General features: G+C 42.0%; 1 protein-coding gene across 2 annotated transcripts in view; it reads left to right on the forward strand.

The window, feature by feature from the left end:
• FGF14 (fibroblast growth factor 14) overlaps positions 1 to 27,437 on the forward strand; it is a 295,728-nt gene that overhangs the window by 140,842 nt on the left and 127,449 nt on the right. Inside the window, exon 1 of one of the 2 annotated variants that reach the window (XM_081858344.1) lies at positions 20,809 to 20,829. The exons of the other annotated variant lie outside the window; for it this stretch is intronic. The gene's annotated coding sequence lies outside the window, so the exon portion shown is untranslated. Of the gene's footprint in view, positions 1 to 20,808; positions 20,830 to 27,437 lie in introns of those variants that run through there. 2 annotated transcript variants of the gene reach the window in all.

Raw genomic sequence — 27,437 nt, forward strand, 5'->3', positions numbered from 1 at the left:
GGAAGCAATACCAGTATTTTGCTATACCGAGTCTCCGATAACAGAATCTGGATTTCTCTGCAGGGCCCATGGCAGCTGCAGTGTTCCACCCATTTTGCATGTAAAGTTGTTAATGTTTGTTTGTTTGAACCCCACCCATCTTTAACAGACCACTGTATTTTAATATTTTGTTGGAAGCCACCCAGTGTGGCTGGGGAAACCCAGCCAGATGGGTGGGGTATAAATTATTATTATTATTATTATTATTATTATTATTATTATTATTATTATTATTATCTGACTGGGTTGCCCCAGCCACTCTGGGCAGGCTTCCAACATATCTAAAAACATATTAAGACATTTAACATAAAAAGCTACCCTTTACAGGGCTGCCTTCAGATGTCCTCTAAAGGTTATGTAGCCAAACATGCAGGTTAAGCCAAACATGCATGTTCCCAGAGTGAAGAGCAAGTACATAGGTCCCCAGAGCAAAGACGACAGCAGCTATTACACTCCTCCTCCAGTCCTCCTACAGCTGCACTGCTCAGAGCTAAGCCATGGTTTGGTTTAGGATTATATCCGAACCTGGGTGTGTGGTTTGTCCACCCCAGACAATCCCCCAGATAAACCAGGAAGAAACCTTGGTTCGACTAGGGCTCGTGATTCGACTAGAGTGAGACAAACCACAAAGTCAGGCTCAGATGTAATGCTATGCCAAACCATGGCTTAGCCCAGGCAGTTGCAGCTGCAGGGAGACTGGTGGAGGAGTTGACAATACGTGCTTATTTGTCAGCCAACACTGGTGACAGTGGTTAAGAGCAGTAGACTCGTAATCTGGTGAACCAGGTTTGCATCTCCGCTCCTCCACATGCAGCTGCTGGGTGACCTTGGGCTAGTCACACTTCTCTGAAGTCTCTCAGCCCCACTCACCTCACAGAGTGCTTGTTGTGGGGGAGGAAGGGAAAGGAGAATGTTATCCGCTTTGAGACTCCTTCATGTAGTGCTAAAGTGCGATATCAAATCCAAACTCTTCTTAGATGTGATGAGTTTCTTCCAAATGGAAGCAGCAGGCCTGATGATGCTGAGACTGTGCTGTGTACATCCGTATTCCTCCACAAGGCCAAAATTCTGCTATTGATTGAGTTGCATACTGTTCCCTTAAACAGAGAGTGCATGACTCTGGAGTGAGCCGTGGTGGGTGAGACTCAAAAGAATGGGGGCATACTGAGAACAAATTGTAGCTGCCTAGCCTGTAGTGTCATAAACATTGCTTAAAATAAACAGGTTGGACAGGCAGTCACAACACATAAAAGGAAAGGATGAGACCTGACTTGATCCTGGCTCAGCTGCAGAGTGCAGCGTGCAAGGTGATGAGTTTTCATCCCTTCGGGAAACAGGTAGAAAGGACGGCTGGGGGAAGGGGAGATGAGCTTTGCAGAATTGTGTTGGGAATGTCTGCATTCCCTTTTCAACACTAGGAATAGAAACAGTAGCTTGGCTCTATGGAAGCTCTCTCCATCTGAAGTCTGTGTAATAAGAGTGATTTAGTTTTGCCTGCAGCCGATTACATTTACAAATTTCTTTTTTTTTAAAAAAAAAAAAAGGTTATGTTATGAGGTACCTGGTTATTCTTGTTTGGTTTCTGCTCTTCATGGCCTAGACAGTGGCTATGATTCAGACAATCATCTCAACTTTGGATGATCATCTGGATTTGGACCCATGAGTGAACCTCACTGAGAACAAGAACCTGAATTGGCATCATGCTTATTAATGGCAGCAAATATTGGAGACAGAAACCTATGTCAGCTTTGAGATCATCAGGGCATCATTTGCGGTGTCATGCTGCATGCCCCTAAAAACTTTTACTATGAAGGAAGACAACTGAAAATAAGGATCAACTTCAGAGTAAACACAAATAGCACTATTATTAGATTTAGATATTTTCCCCCACCCCCCAGCACTGGACTAAGTGTACAGGCAACCTTGAATATGCTTAATTTGAGATGATAATGTATACATGAATATGAATTGTGGTATAATATCTGTACGCACACACACATATCTGGAAATTGTTTCAGTAAATTGCATTGTATAATTATTATTGCATTTTAAATTTGTGTATTTAATGAGTTTTTGATTGTTTAATGGTTTGTATTGCTGCTGGCTTAAAATTGTTTTCTTCTTAATTGCTTGGATTAGTTTCCTATGAGTGTACTGGGCTGTGAAGTGTTTCACGGTGTTTTAATTTTATTGGAATGAGATGTTTTCGCTTTACACATGTATGAAAAGTGCCTTAGGAGGGATTTGCCCAGTAGCAGATTGCAAAGTGGGGCTGTGTCGTTCACCTGACTTCCCTCTTGCCAAATCTCTGCTGCATACCATGGTTGAGAGGAGTAAAGGTAGCGGCAAGGCCAGTGCAGTGCAGACATGCTGTCATGGCTCAGGAGTCAGCTTTGCCTGCTGAATAGCAGCCTGAAAAGGGAAAAGGCAGAGTGACTCCACCTGCAGCTGATCAGCTGTCAGAGGAGAATGCACTGATGAGAGCCAGCTGGTACTGATGAGAACCAGCTGTCTCTGGCCTTCTTAAACAGAGCTCTCAGCAGCAGACGGATGCTGGAAACAACACCTGTGGTTCCCAGCCCTGCCTTGCTGCTTCCTGTTCTCCATCTTGACCTTTGGCTCTGTGATCATCTGCATCCCTTCACCTCCGGACTGTCAAACTTCATACATGGATTCTGCTTTCAGGCAAGTATTCATTGGAGACTCCTAGCCCCTGCTTGCTCAGCAACGGGACTCAGATGGGACTGGGACACATGCCAGCAAGAGCACTGGATTTACTCTGCTGGTGTGTTTGCACCATGCTGACCTCGCCACCACCTTGTCCCTCCCCTCTGCCTTCTCCACTCCAGTGTGTAGCAGAGGGTTGGCAAGAAGAGGTCAGCCACACTTCACCATCTACTTCTTGGTTTGCCCTGAAAGGTAGCATAAGAATAGCTGTAATTAGTCAACTCACTCACATTTTAAAAACCAAACACAGTGTTTGCTAAACACTGATATAGAAAAGCTGTTTCCCAATGTAGCAATCTTTGAATTAATAAAAGGAACAGCTAAAGCAGCTGTGGTAGGTAGTTGCAGTTACACAGAGAACCTGTGACTCTCCAGGCATGTTTGGACTTCACCTTCCATCAGCCCAAAACAGAACAGGTGAATGGTTAGAGATGATGGGGAATGTGATCCACAGCATGAAATCCTAAGCATGTTTAAGCAGAAATAAGTCTCAGTGGGACTTACATCCTTGCAAATTTGTCTAGGATTGCAGCCTATGTGTTGTTGCTTCTGCTGCTGTTTAAAACACTGTTCCAGAAGCGAGATTCCATTTTTATCGATTCCCCATGCTTTTCATTTGGCCGGCTATGGCAGGTGTTTTTAGTTTGCTTACATCAAGCAAAATATTGTTTGGGCAAAGCTATTACAGTGTGTGAGCAATAGATAATGGTGACAAAGTAAATGCATCAAACAATATATAGGGTGCCATTTGGTAGCTTGCCAGAACATGATCATTTTCATTTCATAGTTGTTAGTGCAAAATTGTTGGTAGAATGGCTCTCCAGTAACTCTGAAACTTATCCCTGCCTAGTGTGCAAGGAAGGGAAAGGAAATAAACATTTTTATCATGGTTAAACATGATTAAACACACAGGAGCCTACCTTCACATTGTTCATACATGTTTGTTTGTTTTTAACATACCAGATAGTGTTAAAAATTCTTTTTCTTTTGCAAAAAAGCAGTTTGATGGTGCCTTTAAACAATGCCATTTATTTGTAAGCATGCTGCAAAGTATCAGAAAACAGAATTTGAGTACTAGAAAAGGTAGCAAATACATTATTTCTATTATTGTGATTATTGTTATTATGGCTGTTTGATATTCTACATTTGGATTTTCTGCCTTGGGTACCCTTATGTCTTGTGTCAGCTATGCTTTCAGAGCAGAGAAAAAATCCCAGCACACTCTCTCGTCCAAATATCGCATAGGTATGTAACCACACTTAAATACCAGCAAAACAAGCAACAGAGTGCCATCAGATTCAGCTAGTAGATTATTGGTGCTTTGCCAGTGGGGGCAGACATGCTTGTCATAGTTCTTAATTTTCGTGTCATCTTTCTGTGAAACAACCTGGTGTTTATTTAAAAAAGGTTCTGTACATAGTCATTGGTTCCACCCCACATCTCAGTAGTGGGGCTGAGTTTCCCAGGGCTATGTTCTGCCCCACATTTCTGCCCTCTTTAGAGTGGGGTGTCCAACCTCCCTCACTTGACTTACATCCACCTTCAGTGTGACCTGGGGCCTAAACCTGCAATTTTGCTGTACTGGGTAGTGGATCATGCTCACCCAAGCCTTTTTCTTCTTCTTCGGCTGCTGCTCATGTGAGTGGGGGCTAAGGCAAGCAAAGCTCATTCCTGTAGTGCACAGAAGATGGGCACCCAAGCTAGAAACACCAACATCACATTTCTTATACATGTCTATTCCTCAACAGCTTAATCAGACAAATTGTGGCAAGCCGTGTATTGGTCCAAATATTTGAATGAGAAATGCAGTGAATGAACTGCTTATTCTGCAAATGTATGCTTCACGGTTGCTATCTTTAGAAGCCACCACCTACTCTGTGCCTATTTCAGATGCCTGCTTGATGTTGCATATTTTGCCCCATTAGAATAATCACATCTAGAGATCTGCTTGTGGAAGAGATTTGTGTACCCCCGAGCAATGGCAGAAATTCAGTAAGTGGGTATACAAGTAGCTGAATACAAGCTATCAAGCACAGGCTGTTTGGTGAGGGGATATTGGTTAAGAACAATAAAAACCAAAATAAAAATACTGAGATGGGGGGGGGATATAATACTTGCTTACTGATATGAATACAAACTTACAATGCAATACATAGCAGGGCTTTTTCTATACCATGAAATCTATTGCTGACATTTTCATTCATTTGTTATTTGAATGAGAGGAGGCTGTTCTAGCTCAGTGGTGCTAATGTCATAAACACCATTAGAAATTTAGCATGTATTTTCAGTATAAAATTAAGATATATTTTTTCTTCTCCTGCGGCAAAAATCTGAAGAACAATGGAAGAGATGGGCAAGAGAGCACAGGTCTAGCAATCCCCCCCCCCCAACACAGCAGGAGAAATGACATCATTGCTAGAATGAAAAGATGGAGCCTCCTTGCTTTCGCCAGTGTAGGAGATGATAACGAGTCTTTAAAGCTTGTTTGTGATAGATTAGCCTAGAGGAAGCCAGAGCATGAGGAAAATAAATAAGCAGAGGCTGGATACTTCTTTCCTTTTCTTAGATGATGCTCCTACCTCGGTTAGCAGTTTGACTGGTAAAATTTTAAGCAAGATATTTTGCATATCTAGCTTAAAGGTTGCCTGTCTGGGCAACCTTCTAGGTGCCACATGTCAATGGGGGTACGGAGCCAGGGAATGTAAATTTTGAACAGTATGCTGGTTTTTCCACACATTCGCAGACTCCTCTATCCATCCAAGCAAGTAAGAAGCATTGTCAGCTTAAAGACTCAGTCTAGCCTGGCAAAAACACTTGAGGATGCAAAGCAGGGCTGGTTAGAGGTGCAGCCTAGTGTGTGCAGCCTGGGACAAGTCTCAAGGACCAAATAGAAGAGGAGGTTCCTTGTCCATGTGCTATACATTATTATTGCTCTGTATATACATACAGTGGTACCTCGGGTTAAGTACTTAATTCATTCCAGAGGTCCGTTCTTAACCTGAAACTGTTCTTAACCTGAAGCATTACTTTAGCTAATGGGGCTCCCACTGCCGCCATACCGCTGGAGCACGATTTCTGTTCTCATCCTGAAGCAAAGTTCTTAACCTGAAGCACTATTTCTGGGTTAGCAGAGTCTGTAACCTGAAGTGTATGTAACCTGAAGCATATGTAACCTGAGGTACCACTGTATACACAAACATATACAGATACACATACAAACACAATATATTAATGCAACTGCCTTCATTTTTGGACTCTCCTTGGGACAAAGGTCATGGGGGCTGTCATGAGTTCCCGCACTTCAAAATTTACCACCCCACCACTGGTGGAAATAATTACTGTTCTGATCTGTGGTGTCCAAGGACTCCAATGTTCCTGAAAGAAGGTGATTAATCATCAATTTCTCATGCCAGAGAAATGGGATCTGAAGTAGAAAGACGATAATGGAATTGAGGAAAGCATGCCAAGCTATGCCACGGAGTTCTTGCCTACAACTAAGAATATATGGTTTCACCCCTGCCTCCCCTTAGCCTTTCTACATGCTGTATGTCTCAGGAAGGACTTGCCAAATGATACTGTGTGATACATTTGGGGATCATTGCTCTCTGGAGGAAACAATAATTACTCTAAGCATGAGACAGACGTTGCACCAAGAACAGTGTTGCAATTCCTGTGAATGGATAATTGACCAGCCTCGGGCTTCTCTGTACAATATCTTGCTTGGCTGAGCACAAGGAAGGGTAGCTTAACAGTGTGCAATGGCTCATGCTTTCTATTTTATGGTGCTGTGTGTGTGTCGCAACATTTCTCAGTAGGGGAGCTTACACCTGCGTTAATTTTCACAAAAGCATCTTTGCTTTGCTATTTATACTCGACTGCTTGTTCCTCCTCAAATAATTTTTTGGCAGATACTATTTTATTAAAGTGGAGAGAGGAGGAATAATACACAGTGATCATCATAATTTTTGTTTTTTTAATTGCGTTTTATTAGAGCAGTTTGGAAGGGCACACACTAGTGTATTACTGCATTCCCTGGTAATTTTGCATATTTATACTAAATGTCACTTTAATTTTTCTTTAAGGTACGAATGGTCATTGTACTCTTCAGTTGCACAAAGAAATCCAACCTTCATCATATCGTGTTCACAAACCCCCAGACTGTTTGCATGAATTTATCTGAGTGGTTCTATTGTTATAGATTTAAGAGGGGAAGCAGTAGATTGGGTGGGAAGTCACTAGCTGCTTGAGAGCCTGAAGGTTCTTGCTTTTCTTTCATGTGAACATATAATGCAAATCAATATTTGCAATATTCAACACCCAGGACCCAATCTGGCATATTATACTTGCTTTGAACTTTTTGTCTCACCTAGTGGTTTATCTTGGGACTCTTTGTCTGTCTGTCCTAGTCTTCCCTTTTGTTTTAGCCTTCTCTCTGCCTGCTTGGACTCACAAATTGGTTTTGACAGCACTGAGAGGTTATCTAAATTAGGGTTTGGTATCCTTGACTGTCATTTGCCTCAATTTCCTCTTCATTTTGAGAGCCAAGAGAATTGGAGGGTATAACAGATGAGAATCATTTCTGTCATGTGCTTCCACCCATGGCAGGCTAAACATGGCATCTAGTGATCTCCGCACACCAAATTTGCTTCCTCCTTATTACTGTCAGTACCATCAGCCGTGAGTGTGATTTTGTGCATTAGCAATTCATGGAACCGTGGTGTGAAATTGTGCTAGTCTTACTTTGAAATCCCAAGGTAATCCCATACTTTCCCAAAGAAATGCCATATTTTGCCCAGCAAATATGCATGACCATTTTATTTTACACAAACTCATAGTGTGTGGGGGGGGGTGCAGAATCCCCTGAGAATCTTTTCTGCCCTTACTCAACCTCTTCACCTTCTCTCTGCATGTCTCAGATGTCTCACCCTTGCAGGAATGCCCATGGTGCCATCAGTGCAGGATTTGAGGGTGGGGTCCATTCAGCAGAATGAGCAGGAGAGGGCGTAGACTCACCCTTCCTTGCAGGTTTTTAAGCAGAGGTTAGATGGTTGTCAGTCATGTACTAGTTGAGATGCCTACATTGCAGGGCATTGGACTAGATGACTCGGGTTCATCCAACTCTACAATTCCATGATTCTATGAGAGCTCAGTAGGGTGGGCTTACCATATTTTAAAGTAATTGCACACTGCTATTTCAAGAAGCATAAAACACAGTGTCTAAAATTACCTAACTGCGCCACTGAGTAGCATACTAATAGAACATTTCCTCATAAAGAAGACCATGTCTGAATTAGCTCAAAATCAAGTAAGTGCATCTAATCTTAGGGGAATAGATCCAATTTATGCATCCCCTCAGTGATGTGCTTTCCATGAGAAGCAGGTTTTATACAGCAAGTCTCTGTGGCGTTGCCAAGTTAGATAACATGTGAATTCTTTGCTACATTGCTCTGTATCATGGCCCTGGCCTTGAGTTGGAGACGGAGCTACTGCTTTCAACCAGGCTCTTGAGACCGGTCGTCCAGAGCCTACAGAGTCTAGACTTGGACCTTCACAGATGCCGCTCTGAAACCTGACTTGACAGAGGAATCTAGTGTCTCCTGCAGTATGATATCTGCCCAGTGGGTCAGGTAGCACCTTGTATCAGGAGGCTACAGAAATGTGAAGAAGCAATCGTCTTAGGTTGGGCCTGAAAGACCTACAGTCTTGGGTCCAAGGTGGCAGAACTGGAGTGAACTGAAGAAAGAGACTCAAGGCTTCCGTTGACCGTTCACCCTTCACCCGTCAGAGCAAGCTGCTTGCTCTGAGCTATCTGTGGTGCTGCTACAGCAGCCGCCTGTCTTCCTGCCTTGACCTCACAGCTACCTGATCTATTCAGGTCAGAACACTCTGCCCCATTATGTGCAATGTACCACACCAATGTCACACCTCCCTGGGGACTGCTGGCACTGGTGTGGGAACATTCCATGAGACAGTGCAGAGCGAGATGGTAAAAGATTTATGCATGCCTGGCAGTGGTGTGGCGTCTTTGCTGCATCAAAGCAGGTTTTAGTAGGAATTGTACGGAGGTAGGTACATGCTGTTCATATTCCTGATTAAAGCGGTTTGGTGGAATTTAATTGATTTTTGCATTTAAGGGAGATATCGCCGCCACCATGGCACACAGAGACATCTGAATGGCCTAGCAGAAACTAGTCACATCCGTCTTAGTGCTGTGGATCTGTCTCTTCTGCATGCATTTTAAGTGACAGAAGCCTGTGTTAAAGTTGGGTTGCCATGGTTACAGGGGATTCATAGAAATGCCTTCAGGAGCAAAAGAGCTCCAATATGTTGGGACCAGATAACTTTCTTTTATCCCTTTCAGCTTTTGGGCTCTCCCACATTTCCATCTTCCCTTACATTATAGTTGTTGTTGTTGTCGTCGTCATTATTTTTGCTTCAATACCATCCTTTGGTTTACCATACTCGGGAAGGCACTAATACTGTCTACCCTCAAAGGATCAAAAACGAGTATGAAACTGGTTTCAAAGCTATATTGCTTTTATGGAAATTGAGTTTAATACTTGTTAATTCTGACTTGTATATCCAACATTTTAGAGCTTTGGATCAGCAACACTAACATGGCTCTGTCTTTGTATACTTCCTGGGAATTGTGAGTTTAGTAGGGTTGCCACATTTCAAACAGTGAAAATCCAGACAGAAAGGTTGTTGAGCTTTTTTGGGCAAACTTGTTGAGCTAAAAAAAAATGCCTATTTTTATCGAATAACGGCAAAAATGGCACTGCAGTCATGGACTGAAGTGGAGCTACTATTGGCTAAGTAGGCCTAAGTCTGACAAATGAGAAACAAGCCTTTAAAATAGGGTATGAGTTACACTACCCCTTTTTTTGCTGGCTTAATTTATCCAGGGTTGCCAGGTCACATGACCAAATTGAATAGGTTTAGGATCTAGCATCAATCTCTCGTCTCTGGTCCCACCATGCCACACACCCCAGAACAGCCCCTTTTCAGGGCTTACATGAACCTAACATCTGCCAGACTCAGCTCACCCAGCTGAGGGTGAGAGAGTGAAGGCAGAATAGCCTGGCTCGGCTATAGATACACTGGATCCCAACTCACTCATCATGGCATATCTTGCTACTGTGGTCAGAGCACATTATATTCTCCAAGAAATCTGCAATTTGCTGTGACATGGAAATCAGCCTGTGTTTGCTACTGTTTACCATAGCACATACTTTGAATATATAGAACATATAGGACATTGGTACATAACCTGCATTAATACTGTGTGCATTGTATATTGACTTACCTTGCTCCATAAATGTTCACTCAACAACTTCATCCTGCAGAACTGCCACTGTTCAAGGTACCACATAATACTTGTTGCACACTTGTAAGGAATCCATCTTTTAGTGTGGCAGCAGCTTCCCTTTGGAACTCTCTCTTAATGGCAGGTGCCTTTGCTGCACCGTTTTTGGCACCTGCTTAAAATGTTTCTGGTTAAACAAACCTATCCAGACAAACAGAAGTTCCATGTATTATTATTTTTAGATACTGTTGATTTTCATAATCTTGTAAAAAAAATTTAATATTTGCATTTAACTGTTTTTATAAGTTTTATTTTATATTGTTTCAAAGAACCTGGGGGGAGGGGGGAGAGCGAGAGAGAAATAGCAGTAGCATTTAAAATAGCTTTAAATGTTTCTGGTTAAACAAGCCTATTCAGACAAACAGAAGTTCCATGTATTATTATTTTTTAGATTCTGTTGATTTTCATAATCTTGTAAAAAAAATTAATATTTGCATTTAACTGTTTTTATAAGTTTTATTTTATATTGTTTCAAAGAACCTGGGAGAGAGGAGGGAGGGAGGGAGGGAGAGAGAGAGAAATAGCAGTAGCAATTAAAATAGCTGTAAAGAGGAAATGTAAATTCTATCAACTCCCCAAAAAGTTATAATGCTTGCAAAAATTAAAGAGCTGTAAAAAGGCAAAACAATACAGCATATTTAATTGAAAATGGTACCCAGCCATGAATATTAAATTGTCCAAGCACTAAAATGTTAATGCCCTGCATTACCAGACAGAAAATTATAATGCGATGAAAACGACAAAGATTTTCAGCTCCTGTTTTGATTGGCTTTACGGCCACATGCCAGAAAGCCTGCAGCTTAATTCTTAATTTTGCTCAACTAATGAGATGAATTTAGCTCACAAAATGTCTCCGGGAATATCATTTCTCACTCTGTTTGTAATAAGATGACGACAGTTTCTTCATCAGATAAGGCCTCATGAAGAGTATGCAAAGGGTGGAGAGTCGTTATAAGCACACATGCTTCCATGAATGATATCCAGAAAATTCACATTGCATTTTCCCTGCTGTAGGCGAGGGATTGGGAGCAGTGGGTAGTTTGTGTGTTCCATGTTTGTAGCAGAACAAAGAAATTCTGCTTAGGAATTTATATTTAAAAAAACGCACTGACAATACAGCTCCCCCACCCCCTTTTTCAGGACTTTTTGGAAGTAGTCCAGGGACTAGTGTGCTGCTGAGATTGTATTGTAACGTTTTGTTGTGCAGCTAGATCTTTTAAAGTTTTCATTTATTGTCTATATTATATGTGTTGTCATCATCTTCTTTTTTGTAAATTACCTTGGAATCCCAATGGGATGACATGCGGTTTTAAAAACAGAATAAATAAGCAAATACAGTGGTACCTCTGGTTACGTACTTAATTTGTTCCAGAGGTCTGTTCTTAACCTGAAGCTGTTCTTAACCTGAAGCACCACTTTAGCTAATGGGGCCTCCCGCTGCCGCCGCATGATTTCTGTTCTCATCCTGAAGCAAAGTTCTTAACCCAAGGTACTATTTCGGGGTTAGCGGAGTCTGTAACCTGAAGCGTATGTATCCTGAAGCGTATATAACCTGAAGCGTATGTAACCAGAGGTACCACTGTATCTAGGAAGTGGCCCAGGCAAAAGATTGCTGCTCTTCTTTGCTTCTTGTTTGCAAAATAGGTGCGGGTTGGCAGGTGGTGGCTTAAATGCGTGAAGGAGCCATCACAGGTCAAGGAACTCAAACATCATCTCTCATTGTTCTGATTACAGTGTTTTCAAACAGTTTGTTGCAAATAACCTGGCATGAGTAATCATATGAGTCTGCTGCAAAGAACCAGGTGTGAGTAATCATATGATGTCCAAGCACATGTGAATCTGCAACCATGGCAGGCCCATGTTCTCTCTATACTCCACAGAGTGTAAGAAACTCTTTTGGACCTTGGGATCAAGGCCAAGGCCATGGGAGTGGAATCATAAAGCTATTGACACCTATATTAAAGGTATAGGTGCCAACTGGTGTGTAGTTGGCACAGACTGTCCACAATGAATTAAAAGGAGCTTGCAAAGTGGTATTATTTCTCAATGTTATTTCCCTAGTGGGGTCAGCAGTCTTTTGGCTCAACTCAAGTTGCCCATTTTAGAGGGCTGTCTGATTGCCAGTGAAGCAGGAAACAAAGGACACTATATGGTGAAAGTGAAGCCATAATATATCCCTGATTTATTAGCAACCTACTATATTATTCCTTTAAGGTGTGAAATCCTGTTTTCTTTATCAGGTCCTCTGGCAGATGTTTGGTGAGCGCACACTGCGGTACTCAAATACAGTTTATCAAAATGTGCTGATTTTAGAAGTTTGAGGTAGGAGGGAATTAACAGCGATAAATGTGCACATGAATATTCATTGTAAGCTTGCTGTTTACTATAGCAACCTCAGCAATTTGGCGTGTCTTTATTTTATGCCTCATGCTATTGTTGCTCCTTATAACATGAGTTGCAAATGTGTGGGTGTTAGCAACTGTGGCTGTAACAACTTGTCAATGAAAAGTCAATGGTTTCTGGGTTTCTGGGTGCAGAATGCCGCGGCGAGACTCCTTATGGGGTCTTCGCTGCGAGATCACATTCATCCGGTACTATACCAGCTGCACTGGCTCCCGGTGGAGTACAGGATCAGGTTTAAGGTGCTGGTTTTAACCTTTAAAGCCCTATACGGCCTAGGACCCTCGTACCTACGGGACTGCCTCTCCTGGTATGTCCCACAGAGGAACTTACGGTCTGCAAATAAAAACATCTTGAAGATCCCAGGCCACAAAGAGGTTAGGCTGGCCTCAACTAGAGCCAGGGCCTTCTCGGCCACGGCTCCAATCTGGTGGAACACTCTGTCACAAGAGACTAGGGCCCTGCGGGACTTGACATCTTTCCGCAGGGCCTGCAAGACAGAGCTGTTCCACCAGGCCATTGGTCAGGGCGCAGCCTGACACACACCCCCCCCTCCTCTGGCAATCTGCACAGAATTTTGCTTAATGGTTGCCATCAATTTGATTTTAATTAATTTTTATAATGAAATGTTTTTAGAATCGTTGGATTATTTTGATTGTTGTTAGCCACCCTGAGCCCAGCTTTGGCTGGGGAGGGCGGGATATAAATAAAATTTATTATTATTATTATTATTATTATTATTATTATTATTATTATTATTATTATTTTATTTTAAGCTCAGGATTACAGTCAGTGCATGAACTGTAGGGGAAATATGATGGCCAATTGAAAAGGAGGATGAGGCTACACCTGCTGAATTTTCTCTTCTACACAACTATTAAAGCTGCAGAAGCCATGTCCTCTTTTGCACATGACATGACCATCATATTTGTTAAATTATGGCCCTTCTGGAACCTTCTAACTATGGGAAACCAGCCTCATATATCCAACATGCTGGACTAAATGCATGAAGGGGTTAAAACCATAGAGCAAGCTGTCCTGCCAGGCTTAGCTCACATTGGGAGGGAATAAGTAATCAAGCCTTTGTTCCTCAAGTCTACATGTAGACTTTGGTGTGTGAGTATCTCTGAGCTTCTCCTTCCAGCCACATGGCTCTCACAAGCTGCTCTTTAGTTCCTATAGGAACTTTCACCACTTTGTAACAACTAAGTTTATTGAGTGTTAAACTTTTTTGACTGATTCATGGAATAACTCATTAACTTCACCTTTGAAGCATTTGTAAGTAAATCAATTTTTAACTTACTAAACATGCAGTCTTTTCCTTTGCTGTGGGGAAGAGGGAAGTTTTAGAACTCACGTGGGCATATTTTAGAGATCTAATAGCCTATATGCTTTACTTTGCTGCATAATTTGTTTTATTTTTTAATCTCTGCTGGGCTTCTCTCACCAAAGAATACTTGCCCAAAACTTGAATCTTGGCTTCCAGGGAATTCTCCTTTCTATATACCTATTCTTTTCTTTGCACCAAGACTAACCACAGTATTTAAAGGGTCCAGGCTCCCTCTGGTCCCCCTATAATTCAAGCACTGATTGCAGTTAATGAAGTTAATGGGCAGATATGTTTATATGGTAGCAGCAAATGCATAACATGGTCACGCCAATGAGTGTAGCATAGCTAGCAAGCCCATCTTGGTGCCATGGATGAGCCTGTCTCCCATACACCTCATATGGGATGCCAGTATATGCTACTCAGTGCACTAGCACTCCTGCAGTTAGTTCAATGTAGTTAACAGATTCATCATATTTAACACCTGTGACATAATGCATAACCTTATCCTTGGAGCCTGCTTGGCATCATCTATCTGCTGTTTCTCAGGTGCCAAGCAAAATTAAGTCAAAGCAAAGATGGTAGCTTTCTCCTCTTCATCCTCTGAGACACACAGATGGCACAATGTGCAAATAGCAATTAATGAGAATTCTGTAATTTTTTTAAACATCTCACTATTTTCTCAGCAAGCTGCTTGAAATTTTGTGGCGATTTTATTGTCAATAAAAGTCAAAACAAACGTTAGCATATAAGTGAGCATGTATTAACATTAAGGTTAATTGAGGCATGCTTGATTCATTTATAGCACAACAGAGGTTGCTTTCAGTGTGGCTTCTATAGTTCAACTACTCATTTTTCTGTAATTCTTGTGTATAAAATTATACTGTTATAGCACTAAAAAATGACTTTTGAAGTACCATGCAGTATATGTCGGCAGATAGATATAACATATAGTTCCGGGCTTCTTTATTTGTATAAATATTTTTATTGATTTTTCAACAAACTATGAACAGAACTTTAAGTTCTCCCAGTTCCACTCAGAACAAACTACCAATATGTCAAGTTTTGCTGTTAGCTGGTGGGTGTCAATATATTCATTCAAATATTTTATAAAGGGGTACCATATTTTGATAAAATCATCCACATCAGCTGTGTTGTTCAAGTCACGTACCATTTTTGACAGTTTTTCAGATAAGCAGTAGCCCATTTGTTCTGTCGTCATCATGTGATGTGTAGGTGTCAAGTCCTTTGCAGTTCTGTGCTATGAATAGTTGTGCCACCACCAGGAGAAAAGTGACGAGTTCCTTATAAACTAAATCGAGTGGACCTTCTTCCAGTAATATTAATAAACCCAGACTTGGACTATATTGTACATGCTGATTTGTAATATTATTTCCAAAAATGCTCTTTCCCAGAATGGCTGCACAAGTTCACATGAGTACCACATATGGAATAGCATGCGAGCTGCCTTAATCCTCTCCAACACATTGGTGAATATTTTTTGCCCGTGTAGCTAAATCTTAAAGGTGTTAAATATGAGCTATAAATTAACTTAAAATAATTCTCTCTTATGCAGGTTGACACCGATCTTAAAAGTTTGTTTGGCCATTAAGTTGTTCCAGTCAGCCTCTTCGATTTTGGTACCTGGGTCTGTTTCCCATAATTGTTTGGTTGCTGAGCATTGTCCAATAGTGGGATAAGAGGCCAAGGCTTCTTGACATGAGTTAGGCCTTGACATGTTACAGTAAAAGGCAGAGAGCAGTAAACATTCCCTGTGACTGAAGTTAGCAGAGATGACCAAAGGCCACACCCATGTTAAAAAGAGAAAACCTCAATGATTTTGCTAGAGACTTTGGGTCAGCTAATATGACAAAAATTCTGAATGTTTGGCTAAGAATTGGGGCAAAGGTGCATGATAAAGAACTGTCATTGCTGGGAATATGTTGAATTTATTAGGGGAGGAGAAACTGTTCGGTCAATCAAGTTAGCATGTTTAGCATCAATGAATAATATTTGGTGTGATGTTGAGGATCCAAAAAAGGACTGGTGCGCCCTGCTATATTTGAACTGTCCAAGCCGTGAAGCTGGTCTTCCAGCTGTGGAACACATCCTCTTCAACTTTGCTTTAACCTTGTCAGTGTACACTCTTGCCGTGTCAAACAAGGTGTGAGAAATACTTTGCATTTTCTTGCTAATCAATAAAATGTCTCTGTTAGCATTACTATCTACATGCTGCTTGTGTAATGGACTCTGCTTCAGTTGATGTGTAGTCTGGATCTAACACCTACAGATTCAGGGAATTTCTGGATGACTGTGCACACCTTATTGCCTGGGAAAACCTAGAACTTACACCACCCTGTAGTTTTTATAGTTGCATAACAAATAAATTCATTTGGGATTGCACATAGGACATAATAGCATAATGGAATGGAGCCTAACACAGCAATCCTCTACGGACTTACCTGACAGTAAATCATAAGTCAATTGAACTTGCTTCTCAGTAGATTGTGTTGAAAAACTTTTAAATCCTAATACAGTAGCCTTTCGTTCATTGTTATCTGTGCTGCAATGTCCAATGTGTTTCCATCGTTATATATTGGGAGAGCTACATAGAAATAGCTGAAATTGTGAAATGGCAATAGAGGCAACACTATCTTTGCCTTCCTATTTGTCTGCGGCTGATACTTTATTACTTGGGATGCTACAGAATTCACCTGTATCCAGGCCACTGTAGTGCATTTGAAGAGAAGACAAGAGTGGAGAATGTGATCCTCAGAAGGCTGATAACACAATACAGAATCATTTTTTGAATCCTCTTCATCTTCATCAACTTTCATTTAGAAAAAACAATATGTACTGGGTCCTGTACCAAAACAAAATAACAAAAGTCCTTGTCCCTAGGCTCACAATTATAAAGTAAGACAAAAGTAAGGACAGTTAGAGGGAAAAGGGGGAAACAGCAAACTAGCTGAGGAAGTAAGTAAAAGAAGGAAAAAGTGTTTAATGCAATCATTTACAAAGTTGTGGGGCAGAATTTTTGAAAACCAAATAGAACATCAACACAAAAATGCAACGGATAAAAGACAGATTCCTTAAAGGGAGGCAATGGTTTGGTGCTCATGATACAATAAGCCATATTAATTACAGCTGTCCAGGACAGTGGAAACTTTTGAGCTTCTAGAGAGGAGCTTGGAGTTCCTCCTCCATCTTGTTGACTCCCATGCTGTGCTGGACTAAGTCAAAATTTGACTTATCATATCATATGAACTTGGGCTTAAGCTCTTTATCCTCACTATCCATGAGTTGTAGTGATGGTTTGTTCTTGATGAGCGCTTTACCATAAGCCCAGGTGTGAACAGCATCTGAAATGGGGACTGGGAAGGGATGAGCAAGGGACGCAGGTGGCACTGTGGGTTAAACCACAGAGCCTAGGGCTTGCCAATCAGAAGGTCGGTGGTTCGAATCCCCGCAACGAAGTGAGCTCCCGTTGCTCGGTCCCAGCTCCTGCCAACCTAGCAGTTCAAAAGCATGTCAAAGTGCAAGTAGATAAATAGGTACCGCTCTGGTGGGAAGGTAAACGGCGTTTCCGTGCGTTGCTCTGGTTCGCCAGAAGCGGATTAGTCATGCTGGCCACATGACTCGGAAGCTGTCTGCGGACAAACGCCAGCTCCCTCGGCCTATAGAGCGAGATGAGCGCACAACCCCAGAGTCGTCCATGACTAGACCTAATGGTCAGGGGTCCCTTTACCTTTACCTTTAAGGGATGAACAGGTGGAGGACAGCAGCAACTCAGAAGTAGTGCTGAGAAGTTCTGGGAAGTGAAGAGGAGGCCAAGGTTTGTATGCTCAGTAATGGTTGGTGCTGGGAAGGGGTGGAAAGAAAAAAAGGAGGGAGAGGCCAAAAATGAGCAGCTCAGTAAGTCCCAGGGCAGGCTCATCATTTTTGGGAGAGGAGAAAGCTCTCATTGTGAGAGCAAGAGGATTTGCATCTCTCTGGTTTCCAGCCGGCCTGAAGTGCTCTATATGCAACATTTTAGGTGGTTTCAGAACTATGACACTCGCTTCTCCCCACCTGTGGTTTGGGCCAAATTCTGCTTCCTTGACCCTGTAACTCAGCAGTTCTCAACCTGTGGGTCCCCAGATGTTGTTGGACTACAACTCCCATCATCCCTGAGCTCTGGCCTTGCTAGCTAGGGGCGATGGGAGTTGTAGTTCAACAACATCTGGGGACCCACAGGTTGAGAAAGGCTGCTGTAACTGTTTGTGGTTTATTATAGTTATTTATTTATTTATTTATTTATTTATTTATTTATTTTCCTAATTTCATTAGTGCCAGGCCAGGAGTAAGGAATTTGTGGTCCTCCGGACATGGCTAAACTTGCAACTTCCATTACACACAATTGCTGTTGTTTAGTCATCTAGTCGTGTCCGACTCTTCGTGACCCCATGGACCAGAGCACACCAGGCACTCCTGTCTTCTACTTCCTCCCACAGTTTGGTCAAACTCATGCTGGTAGCTTCAAGAACACTGTCCAACCATCTCGTCCTCTGTCGTCCCCTTCTCCTTGTGCCCTCCATCTTTCCCAACATCAGGGTCTTTTCCAGGGAGTCTTCTCTTCTCATGAGGTGGCCAAAGTATTGGAGCCTCAGCTTCAGGATCTGTCCTTCCAGTGAGCACTCAGGGCTGATTTCCTTCAGAATGGAGAGGTTTGAACTTCTTGCAGTCCATGGGACTCTCAAGAGTCTCCTCCAACACCATAATTCAAAAGCATCAATTCTTCGGCGATCAGCCTTCTTTATGGTCCAGCTCTCACTTCCATACATCACTACTGAGAAAACCATAGCTTAGTCAATAGGCAGAGCCCAGCAGCATATGAGGGGGGCAGGGAGCATTGCTTCCCCTTCACTCTACTAAGACTGCCGTCCTAAACACACCTACTAGGGAAGAAGCCCCACTGTTCCCAGTCCCGCTTTTGAGTAAACCTTTACAGGATTGTGCTGTAAATCCTGTATCTTTCCCTCTGTCACAAAGCAGCATTCCATTCAGCAAGCCTTTTAACCCTAATTGCAAAGGAGGAGACAAAAGGTATTGCTCCTAAGAACCAATTTCTTCTCACTGTCAGGGTTCTTTGCTCTACTGCCAATTCTGTCGCTTCCGATTTGCGCCTTTGCCTTCCCACTTATCTGTCTACCAGGCTGGTGCTTGAGGGAAGCTACCAACCCAAAAGTAAGAGTGATTTCATTTGATCCCACAGGCAACACTGTCAGCACTTAACTCCATGATGGCTTCTAAAGACTTCATCTATGAGGTAGACATTAAACTCAAGAAGGCAACATTTTAAGCTCTTAATAAGGTCATTGTCAGAACAGTCCTAGGGAGGTAGGTGGGGGGAAGAACCTGTGGCAGAGGAACTACTACTTCCTACTAGACTCACATCCTACACCGGTGGTGCCGGGTAGAGGGGACTTCAGCTCCCCCAATTCTGAGGGGGCCAATCCTCCACCGCCGGGGGCCCTCCATGCGCCCTGGCCTCTACTCGGCAGCCCAGGAGCCAGACGGGTCTGGGGCTGGGACAAGCAAATGCAAACATCATCCTCTGCATGTCCCGCCCCATTGGGCAGCATTACATGACCACACCCCCTCAATGTGGGGGACAAGTTGGCACCCCTGTCCTACACAGAGTGGCAGTTGCCCCTTTCCTCTCCAGCAGACTTAAAACTTTCTCCTTCCCATCACCAACACCCTCCCACTGTTGAAAACGAATGGGAGGGAGAAAGTTTTAAGTCTGCTGGAGAGGAAAGGGGCAACTGAAGTTTTCTTTCTCTCTCCCAGCTTGCATAAAATAAAATCTTACCTGGTACAGTAGGCTGGTTTCTATGCACACTCGCTCACCTATCCCTCCCTTTCCTTCACAGAGACATGCAAAAGGCATTATCAGAGTTCAAGGACAAATTCCAGCCAGGCCAAAACACTCAGATAAGTTGTGAAGCAGGGCTGCTGAGGGTTATGGCCTGAGGAGAGAGGCTGTGGGACAAGGGAGGGAGTGTAGCCTGTGGAGAGTCAAAATGGCCAGAGAGAAAGGCCTGGAGGGCCATAAGTGACCCCCAAGCCTGAGATTCCCTAACCCTGACCAGGTATATCAGCACCATAGCTTTATGTTGACGTTTCTTGAAGGCAGCCAGTCTTCTTGTTTCTGTTTGTCCCACCATGGACCATGTGGTGTGTGAGAAATGGACACAAGTGAGAAAGGGCCTTAGCTCAGTGCAGAGGTGCCAATTTGTGAGGACAATTTGGAGGTGGGAGAATGGCGTGCACATGACATTGCTGTCCTGGCATCATGCGCAACTGGGGCTGAGCCATACACGGTGGTCACGTGTCGCCAGCAGTGGCCCCTTCACTACATCCTGGCACCGCCATTGGCGGAAGGCTGCTGCAGCCTTCCTTCCCCTCTACTGTGCTTTTTGGACATTGGGCAGCTGGCCATCGCTCCAAAAATATTCAGGTTCAATCCGTGGTCTCTAGGTTGGCCTGGGCCTGGAGGGCACCTGAAAGTCAGTGTAGGCCGTACTGAGGTATATGGACCAATGATCTGACTTGGTATAAGGCAACTTCCTAGCTCCCAATACAAAACTAAAACTCATAATTATTTGCTGTAGTTCTTTCTTTTTCCTCTCCTTACTTGACTCTTTTCCTCTTAATCATGACTTTTCAACATATAATTAGAATTATTTATACATATAATTAGAATTATATACTGGCAATGGTTGCAACCAGAAATCAGGTGCTTTGTTTTTCAGTGATCGAGAGTGGAAAGGAAGGATGAAGCATTGCTACAAATATATTTGTTCCTCCTATAAGCTAGTCTTTTTTGCCGCTCACTTCCTAGTAAGTAGAGCTATAACGCTTGCTATATGGAATCTTGTTTTGTAGGATGGAAGAAGGAGAAGGACTACAGCAAACACAAATAGTGGTATGTAATTCTTTATTTTATTGATTTTTTTTCTTCTTTCATCCCTCTTATTTTTTTTCCCTTTAGCCTCATAACAGTATGTTGAATACGGTCATTATTCATGATTTTACTTCCATAAAACTAAATACACAGAAATGTTATCACAAATAACATCTGAAATGGGGCTAAATTCCAAAACAAAACGGGAAGGAAAAATCCATATACACTTTCATTTTTCTGTACAATATTTGACACTGCTCCATGTGGATTTTATGTTGTTCCAGATATGTGTGTGTACATATATATATATATCTGTGTGTGTGTGACCTCCAGCAATCCAATAGTAAATATTATAAATAAATACAGAAACATTTCCCATAGACTTTAAAAACGCATAATCTTAAGAGGTTCTTAACCAATAATCCGCTGTGACTCTTTTCCTTTTCCGAAACATTTTCACTGAAATTTGTACTGTAAGTAGCAAGTTACTTATAAAGTACTGAGTAGCACCTTCCCCCCCCCCCCAATTTGTGCACATAACCCTAGCGACAGGGTCTCTGGTTTCAGTGGCAGTATTACGTTGTAATTTCCTTAAATAAATTTACAAAATATTTGCAAAAAACTCACTCTTTTATTGCCGGGGGTGGGGGGCACGCGCCTTCTGTTTTCCTTCGTTGATACCACCTATCGTCTGGTAACTGTAAAGCATTGAAGCATTTGTGGGAAATGCCATCCATCCAAGCGCACGCTGCTACTTGCTTTTGACTTGTGGTTCTGAACAGGCAGCCCAATTCATGAAAAAACAGGCAGGGACCCAGAGGCTTAAGTTCAAATCTCTGTTTCTGAAATCTAAGAGTACCGCTGTCATAATCGCATGCTTTGTTGAGGCTCTGCTTTATGAAAACAAATATAAAATAAATAGTGGATAGTGTTGAACTGTGACCAGGGAAACTGGGGTTTGAATATGCACTCAGCCAATAAGCTCACTGGGTGACCTTGGGCCAATCACCATCCCTTAGCCTAACCTACCTCACAAGGTTGTTGTGAGGATGAGATGGGGGGGAGGAGAACCATGTACCCTACCTTGAGCTCCTTGGAAGATAAAGGTAGTATATAAATGTCATAAATAAAATAGTAGCAGGTTTTTCTGATATCTGGCTGTTGGGTATAAAAGGGCATTGTTTCTATTTCTAACTCTTTAAAGGTAGAGGGACCCCTGACCATTAGGTCCAGTCGTGACCGACTCTGGGGTCATGTGGCCAGCATGACTAAGTTGCTTCTGGCGAACCAGAGCAGTGCACGGAAACGCCGTTTACCTTCCCACCAGAGCGGTACCTATTTATCTACTTGCACTTTGACGTGCTTTTGAACTGCTAGGCTGGCAGGAGCTGAGACCGATCAACGGGAGCTCACCCCATCGCAGGGATTTGAACCGCCGACCTTCTGATCAGCAAGTCCTAGGCTCTGTGGTTTAACCCACAGTGCCACCCCTGTCCCTTTATAACTGTTTGGGACACAGCAAATTCATTCAGGTCTTGCCAGTAGTGTTAATGTATTTTATATCTGGTGTTTCCTCTGCTGTGGTGAATTTTTGGTCCCCCCCCCCCCGACAATACTGCATTGAAAGCTCCACATACGGAAAATGATGTATTAAAGGTACTGTGTGAAGGCTTACTTTTCTATTAATTTAAGTGAGTTCATTTTTTTCCGTACTAAAACATTTGCCACTTCATTAGTTGCAATCATCATTCCACAGAACGTTTTTCGGGCTCCCTTGGAGGCCTTCCTTGAGTATTCTGAAGTATTCCTGCCATGAGGCCTGGCAACCTTTGCCCCAAATTTATTTTAATAACATAATCATTCTGCAGGATAAGTAATGCATTTGATTATAGTTGGCTAATTAAGGCGTAATACTTTTACAGCCATATTTATTTCCAATAGAATTAAGGAATGAGTTAATTACTTTTGTTCTCCATTTATTTCATTACAGTACACACACACACACACTGATCATTTTACTATGTAGAGAAGTATAGTCTTGAAAAATGCATATACCTATGCTTGCTAAGGAGTCGAGGCAAATAAAACAACACATTGCTTTTTAAAAATAATAGTCTTAGCGGAATTATGTCAAGGTGAATCCCACTAATTTTGACATTTGCTAAGAGTGAAACCATAGACCAGCAGTCCTTGCTGGTGGTCATTTCTGCAAATTAAAAACAACAGCAACAATTTTATTATCTGCTTTAAGGTTCTTTTGGACTGATTTTAAAAAACCCTTGGAAGTTGAACAGAAATGAAAATTCTGTTTTAAAATGTCACATGTATGAGTCTCTTAATGAAAAGCAACTGAAGCCAAGTGCTTTCTGAAACTATCAACAATTTTATACTTTTGATAATCATTGCACAGGAATGATTTAACCCAAAGGGTTTACCAGTGCTTAAAAGGCTGACCTTTAAAATCTGTCATTTCCATGGGAGCTGACCATGTTTAGTGCCTACTGACTCTAAGCGGAGCTGCAGATGTTTACCCCTCTTCGAAAATAAGGCTATTGCAGTTATTTTTATTTCTCAGCAGAATTTCTGCTCAAGCAACCAAAGTTCCAGTGGCAGATGGTGGTTTCAACCTTGCACACACTGAATACGTATTCAAGGATACGAACAGTGTTTCTATGGTAATGGGAGGCTCAACATCTCAATGTGTATTCTGTTCAAATTTCCTATAAATACATGCTGCATTTATTAAAACTGGATCTATAATCTCAGTGTTTTTAATGCAAATCGTTCATGCCTTCTGCTCTCTATCCATGTCGAAAGAGAAGCTCTGTTTTTCCTTTTATGCGTTCGTGGTGTGTAGCGATATTGGCTGCGTTGGCCTCTGACAATTAACTTCTAAGAATGAATTAGATGGCAATGCAGTGGACATTCTGGTGCCAGGAGAGCTGTCTTTCAGCGGGGAAAGGCAGCTATTCGCCACTGCCACCAGCAGAACCTGACTGTGCTCTACTAAAGATGTGTTGTGCAAATATGCATTATCTTCTGTTTCTGATGCAAAACACACATATGCCTGGTTGCAGATGAATTCCAGTCAGGCAGCAGCTTTGAGAATACACAACTTCAGAGGGAAAGCAGAGAGTGGAGGCTTATGCAGGATTCGAATCTGCCTTATATTGCTATCTTTGCTTTTGAATGAAGAATACAATATGGAATAAAAGCAGCCATGGATAATATGTATGCAATGTGTGATGGTTCTGCATGGAATGAACTCTATATCTGCTCCTGCAGATAGGGGTCCTGAACATACATTACCAGCATGTGGGAGGGCAGAGGTATCCAAGAAAATAAAGGGGTGGATTTTAGATGTTCCTATTTGCTATCATTATAACAAGATGAAAGAAATGCCCCTAAAAAGCAGAAATAACTGGGGGTCTATATGGGTGCTGTTCACGTACAAAAATGTTGCACAACTTCACAATTTAATGCAATTTTGTCCTCTGGGCCAGATTTTCCCCAATCCAGCCTAGTTCTTGGATGGGAGCAAAGGCACATATGCTCTACACTGTCCTGTCTGTACATGAGGGATTGAGTGCCTGAATACCTTCTAGGAATGTAATATTCAACACATATAAGCACTGATTTCATCATTTAATTATGAAATCAACTACAGTTTTCACCTAGGTGTGTTGCTGGACAATCCAGTGTTTGAAATTCCCACTGTTCTAGGTGCATTTGCAACCAGGAATTTCATTAGTGTGAGCAGTTTCTGAGCTCTGGGTGCAGTACTGCGTCTAAGATTTCAGGTTAAAACTTCAGACTGGAAGAAAAGGAGGACCTTTTTCTGTCTTCCCACTTCCAGCTATTCTCTGAAGACTGGGGAAGAGACCCTCTTAAGAATATTAGTGGGGTGGGCAGGGGAAGGACTAAACCATGTGGAAAATGAACATAATATTTTAGCTGCTGGTCATTCATTTTTAGCTTTGTATTCTTGTTATTAAAAAAAGGGGGGCTAGACATTCCATTGTTGCACCCCTAACCTAGGATTAAGGTGCCATTTAGTTCCTGACTTTCATATCTCAGCTTGTAACACTGGGATAATCCATGTTGACAGGTGGGGACAGCCCACCATACAGACAGGAAGGAGCTGCACTCACTTGCTGCCCTTAATGAACTGGGCTGGGTTAGAGGAGAAATGTCCCGTCCCATCCTGCCCCTTCTAGACTGTCCTTGCATGTATACTGAATTAGTGAATTCACACAACCATATATAAGACTTGAGTACTCATCACTTGAGTACTCAACATGAACAGGGGAATGTGTGAACCCAGTCAAAAAGCATGAGTTTACAGTAATTTGAAAGCTCTGTCTGTAGTGGTTGATCTATGATTTTAACAAACCTGCATAGCTTCCAGGGGTTTGATGGGGAAGGGAAGGGAGAGGGGGAATAGTTGACTTTTGCTTTGCTTCATTTAAAATCTTGGTTAAGCATGATCCTACCTTCTGTAACAATTTTGGTTTTTCCTTATTTTTGATCTTTAAACTTGTATATAATAAAAAGTACTGGTGTATTACATAGCACTGATATCGCACGTCAGATGCATCATCAGTTTTCCAGTGTATGTATCTTTTTGAATACACTGCCTTGGCGTTCCCCATTTTTAAGGTGCTACTTTTTCGGCCAAGGTCACAACACCACAACTTGTGTTCCACCATGAGAATGCAAGCCTGCTATGCTGCTTGCCTGGAACTGCAGAGGGGGGGGGGCATTCTCAAGCACTTGGCAGTGTATGAGTGGTGGTCTGCCCACTGAATGGTAGGCCATACTAACTAACTACAGGCTTGTTTCTGACCTAAGTGTTAGACATTGGAAGGTTCCAGGCTCTGGAAGGAACTATGATGCTAATTTATATGAGGTTGAAGATGACTGAAGGATTGTTTTTCTGGAGAACTGAGGACCCATGCTGCCTGTGAGGTTTGCTGGGGTGTTTTTTTGTTCTTGTTTAAAACAATATTTGAGGGTTATCTGAAGAGTCAGGGATACTCTCAGCTTCTCCATTGTGAACAGAGATTATTTTGGGATTTGTGAATGTATAAATGGTGCAGAACTGGACCATCTCAAAGTATCCACACTTCCCAAGAGTAAAGCAGAAGAGCTATTGAGAAACATGTAGCAGTGTAGATGGAGCATATGGTTACTAAATCCTACAGTAACATTATTACAAGTTCAGGCCAAAATACGGGCAGTAGATTGATAGACAGGACAAGTATAACCTTCACAAAATGTCACAGCATATCCTCCCAGGTGCATAGGAGAATTCCACCCACCTATCTTGTAATACTACATGTGAAATCGATTCCAGAATTTAGTTTTTCTTGATGAGTGATATTTTGCATTTTTACAGCAAGGAAAAGGAAGCTTTTCGGCTCCATATTCCAGATCCTTATTAGGATTTGCCTCACAGACCAAATCTGGCCTGTGGGAACATCTGCCCACCTGTCAATCACCTGACATTACAAGGGCGTTAAGTGATTAAGTGCTTTGGAGTCCTGAAGTTGGGGCTCTGCTAAAATAGGCAGAGGGTGGACTTTGTTTCAGTGCAAACCTGGGTCACCAGGGAGCACGATTTCTGTTTTGTCATTTCCATGGATTGTTAACCCCCTTGACTGCAGTAATGTAGAAAAGTAGTACATGACTTTAAAAGGGCATGATGATGTTTGCGGTTCAAGCAGACCAATTCACACTCCTATACCTCCAACTTTCTGCTTTTCTTTTCCAACCAATGTTTAATATTCTTGATGACCATGGACAATGCTTGGTCTATTTTTTCTCTCTCTTTTATTATTATTTTTTAAGAATGTGTTTGTGTTTTTCTTTTTTCTTGTCTAAAATGAAACATTATGCACTTCAGGTCACTGGCTTAAGCCACATTTTAATCCTCATTTTTGGAACCTGACCTACTTTGCTGCAATTCATCTCGCAGCATCTAGACTGGTATGTGTCATAGTGAGATTGCAGTTACTGTGAGAAAGGATTTGGGTGACACTCTTTGGTAGTGGGGATGAAGCAATTTATGCTGCAACACCTCTCCACACCTTTTCACAGAGACTGTCTCAAAGGACTGTCTGCCTTTGTATTACCAGTTCTATCAGTTGTCATTTTTAAAATGGTGAAATGTTGTTTGTTTTTTTAAATGATGCTCAGGGTTTTACGTCTTTTTCTCTCTAAAGCTATTAAATACTTGCTTTCCATCTACTGAGTGGGGAGGAAAGCGAGAGGCAGAATATGTTTTCTTGTGGAAGCAGAAGTTTCACTTCTTACTATTTTAGTTGAAATTAATAGTGTGTAGGAAATAGCTACATGATTTGAATAAACACAAGCATTTCCAACGACAGCATTTCAACATATGCATATTTCATGAATATATACATAGTGAATCATATTTCATTCTAATATGAAGTTTTGGTTTTTATCCAGCATGTTTTGTAAAAAATTCTGAAGGAAGCAATTCAATTTGTATGTGAGCCAATTGTAGATAGGTTTTCCTCCCTAAGCTGAGTTTTGAGTATTAAAACATTGAATATTCATTCCGTGGTGGGGTGGGGATTACCTCTAAATCAAATGAAGTCAGGAAA

The sequence above is a fragment of the Podarcis erhardii genome (genome assembly GCF_964252035.2).
Source record: "Podarcis erhardii genome assembly, chromosome: 4".
In the NCBI taxonomy this organism is placed as follows: Eukaryota; Metazoa; Chordata; class Lepidosauria; order Squamata; family Lacertidae; genus Podarcis; species Podarcis erhardii.